Source organism: Fulmarus glacialis, unplaced genomic scaffold (assembly GCF_000690835.1).
Source record: "Fulmarus glacialis isolate BGI_N327 unplaced genomic scaffold, ASM69083v1 scaffold16521, whole genome shotgun sequence".
Classification (NCBI taxonomy): domain Eukaryota; kingdom Metazoa; phylum Chordata; class Aves; order Procellariiformes; family Procellariidae; genus Fulmarus; species Fulmarus glacialis.
This window is the reverse complement of record NW_009193562.1, coordinates 16,617-21,104: the sequence shown is the minus strand read 5'-3', so window position 1 is coordinate 21,104 and position 4,488 is coordinate 16,617.

The following is a 4,488-nucleotide window of genomic DNA, read 5'->3' as shown; positions in this document are numbered from 1 at the left end:
AACTAAACTCTGCAGCTGCATTCTATCATCTCTCTTGAAAAATAATTTTCACTTACTGTAAGTCATGAAAATACAACTGACTCAACACTAAGACCATGCTCACCCTTTCTTCCCTCCCATCCACCTAAGCACACTCTGGCACAAAGTGGTATCTATCACATATACCTATCAAGATGAGAACAGATCCTCCCAAGTCTTAAAGCTGAAGATTTGCCAGCCATCTGATGTCAAACATACCAAATTCCAATTACTTGGAAGCTGTTAATTTATAATTGTCCAATTTTTTAAGGAGTTGTGTATGTAAAATAAGAATTCTAAGTGCAATATTTATAGTAACTCATTTTAACTTAGCTTTTTATCTAAAGTTGTTTTATTACATGGATTTCTGCATTATCATCTGTGCTTAATAAAATATTTTAAGATTAAATCATACACCAACTATTTATTCATTATGTATAAAGTGGGCAGGCTAAACATAGAAACTCTTTTTTGATCATTTACATGCTTTTGATGGTTTGGGTCTTGCATAGTATGACTGACGCTACATTTGCTGATTAAGGGACTGATTTTTCTTCCATGGAAGTCACCGAATCATTGATTTGAATAGGAACTGGATTTACTCTTCAAAGAATTAGACAACCGTAAACCAGCACCATGCTTTTCTCTACTGATGACTATAATCTAGTTAGTAAATGTCACTATTAAGTTCCATAAGGTAATTAGGGAGGAGGTAGGACGAATTAATTTAGTGGCAGTAAAGTACACATGCAAATAGTTTAAATTTTTGTCTCTACTGTGAAAGAACGGACAATACAGCAATGCTCAGTCTGGCACCAGTAGTATAAATAGTAGCATATCTGTCTAATTTATCTCATTCCTATATGCAAAAGGTTGAACAAGTAGCTAAGAGAATAAGGGAAGGAACAGACCGGAAGCAGTTAGACAATGTTATAATGTTAAGAGATCTTTGTCAGGTAGGTCTGTTGTATACAGTTATTTGTTACTCTGAAACTGAAAGGCTATAACCAAAGATGGAGAAATAGAAACAGATTATAGGTAAATATTAATACTGAGAAGTTGAAGAACATTTTGGTCAAAAGCAAATATGAAATACATCTTTTCAAACTGGGTAAAACTTGAACACTAATAAAAATGACATGGATGGAACAAAATCTAAGATCCCTTTAAGTACTTGTTTTCCTTGTATATCAATACCATAGCAGAGTTCTTTTGGTAATCTGTAACCATGGGCAGGAAACTGTAATGAAAGATACAGTCCTTATTCTAAGCACTCATTGCTTATTTCAGTAGTGGAATGTGGATTGCCATTATTCTTCGATTATTGATTCTCATATGTAATGCCAAGAGGTACTGCCACAGTGCAACTCAACAGCACAGCAGCATCTGTTCCGAAGACTTAACAGGTAGCTAGGCAGGAGACAAAAGAATCAGAGGGGGGCACAAAGGTACAAAAAGGCTGTGCTGGCAGCTCATATCAAAGAGCTCAGTGCTGTAACCACATTGTACAGATTGCTAGGCCTTTGCCTTACTGACTAAACCAAACAGCGTTTCTCTATGGAAATGACAGCAACATTTGTTTGCAAAGTAGATGTAATTTTGTAATTTTAAAATTTTTAAATTGTAATTTTAATTTTCCAGTATTGATTCCTATGCAAATTAAGGGGTTTTATGCACGGTGCTCTCTGTATTTCTCAGCAGCAGCCTGGGGAGAAGCAATGTGGAAATCATGCTCAGAACTGTTTTGAACTACAATAATTTATTTTTATTTATGATGACAGGACCATCTGTCATGCAACTTTTTTCAGTGATGCAAGAAGAGTCTGGCAGCCTGCTCCTCCTCTCCCAAATGGTAGGTAGGGAAAGCTCCAGCCTGCTCTTCTCAACACTCCCTTTAGACTAGTTTCTTTCCCAAATCAAAGCACCGGCAGCAGTAGCCCTGCAACAGGGAACAGGAGCCAGGACTTAAACACAGAGCAGTGCCAGTTTTCTCAAGTAAGAATCGGTTACTAAACACAGGTAACACTATTACAAGTTTTTAAAAGCAGATGTAATGACTGTAAACTTCAGACATTTAAAATCCGACTTCAACCAAACAGAATCAATTATCTAACCGCCATACAATTTCTGAAACAATTTCAATAGAAATAATAATCAAAACCATAGTTTAGCAAGAGCATAAAGTAAGCTGACTTTCAGTAATGAATGGTTTTGACCCTTCTGCTGCAAATGGAGGTAGTATGAAAATTTCCATCTCCATTTTTCATTCATCAAGGCAAAGTTAACTCTAAGACAAAACAGACATTAACATGAAAAGAAAGAAAAATCTTTCAAGAAAAATTTTTCATTACTCTCAAAAAACCCACTTAGTCCTTTCATGACTTGCACTAAAATTTGTACAAAGAAATTATGAATCCTATAGCCGAGTAAACTCCAGCTTCTCCAAACTTTTCTTTTTTTGTCATCCCAGTTCAAAGAAGAATCACAGACACCTAAAATTTTGTCTCTGTGCATGTCCAGAACCATTCTGTGAGTGTGCATAAGGGAGATCTCAGAGCCCCAACATCTGCACACTACTTCTGGAACAGCCAGTATTAAATTGGCAAATGAGAAAGCAATAGCATGTTTAATACACGTGAACTAGGAAAATCTAAATGATAAGACAAGATTGATTAAATAGTACAAAGCACTCTGTACTGGTTAGTAGCCAAGATAGGAAGACTGCAACAGCTTTCAAACAAGGCAGAGATGCAAAGTGTCACACAACTAAGGTACTACAGAGAACAAACTTCTCTCTCTGGTATCTATCACTTTATAAGGATGTATTCCAGGGACAAATAAAAACTCTGCAACCCCCAGATCCAATCCAAACCCCCCAAAAGTGCCTTGAAATAGGACAATTCTTCCTAAGGACACATCTACACTGTAGTAGAACACAGTGCCACGTGACAACGACCGAGCTAGCCCTGAGTGACTCCGCTTAACATATCAAAAGCAATAAGAATAGCTAAATTAGCATGCTGCTTCACACAGATAAACATTCCCAGCTTTCCAGAGGAACTAATCAGTGTAAGCCGAGCGCCAAGCAGCTAATACTGCATCTAGAATCCCATCTAGCTTGTTTGGAAGTAGCTCAGGTATCACTTCATGGCACTGCATGAAGCCATTTAAATAAATTTAATAGGAAAAAAGGTAGTAACACATTAATACCAGCTACCTTCTTTAAATTTATTATCTTAACATGACAAAGAAATTACTTTCAATATGGTACCTGATATAATGTGTTTCAAATATGACTAATATTAATACAACCATATTTCTCAAAGAGCTTTTATTTATCTGCTTCCTTTCTTGGATATACATAACATACACAACACACAGTTTTTATGTTGGGGTATTATTCAAACACAAGATGTGAGTCCAAATACAAAACTCAGTGATCCTCTTTGCTTTGAACACAAGAGGTTAGCTTCTTATTCACATGAAAAGCCAACAGACCTACCAGAATACCTCTATACTATAAGACTTCTGGAAGCAGAGTATTAAATCCTAGTTCAGATATACATAATTTCATAGTACAGAAAATATATTACCTTTACAAGAAAGAGTTTTATAAGAATTCCTTCAAAAAAGTAAACATTCATGTAAGCCTCCACTCTATCAACCTCCCAAAATCAACTGTAGTCAAAGACCACTATGGCTACCTGCGCCTTCTGGACATAAGACCATTTTAGAAGAGCACCTTCATAACAGTAAAATTGTCAATCAATCCTTTAGCTGTCATAAATATACTTATTTCATAATTAAAAATACAGGAATCTCACATTTCTCAATTACAATTTGTCAACTTGAATTATATATAAGCATATAAAGCCATATAGGACCCTCTAGCACAGAAAATCCACAAAGCCCTTACTGTCCATTGTAAGCAAAGTCAAATCACGTGTTTTCACAAAACATAGTATTCCTGACACAAAAAAAAAAGTTTAGCTTGGCAACAACTGTGGTTAAAAAAAAAAAGGAAAAAAAGAAAGACAAGTTTAAAAGTAGGATATGTAAAACCTGTCTAAACCAGGCCCTTCTAAACCGCATCTGTCCAATGACCAGATTCCATGTATGTTCTCACAGAAAGAAGTGTACAGCGTTCCACAGGAATTGTTCAGCATTGCAAGCAATAGCACTTACGTGCTCTACCTCCTTTTTGTAAAGTCACAGGTTTTAAAAATTAAAATTATTCATATTATTGAAATTAAATAATTCAAATAATTTATCATCCAGATTTTAAAACCCCAAGATATTAAACATTAAAAGTTCACAGGTTAGTTTTAAAATTCTGTTCCCAATCTTAACATGAATAGTAAAACATACTTTTGAGGCACCGCTGAAAAATCCAAGCAGGAATTGATTGTCTTACATATAATCATAAATATTCAAGAAATGGTTGGTCTATTTTGAGTTCAAAATTTCAAT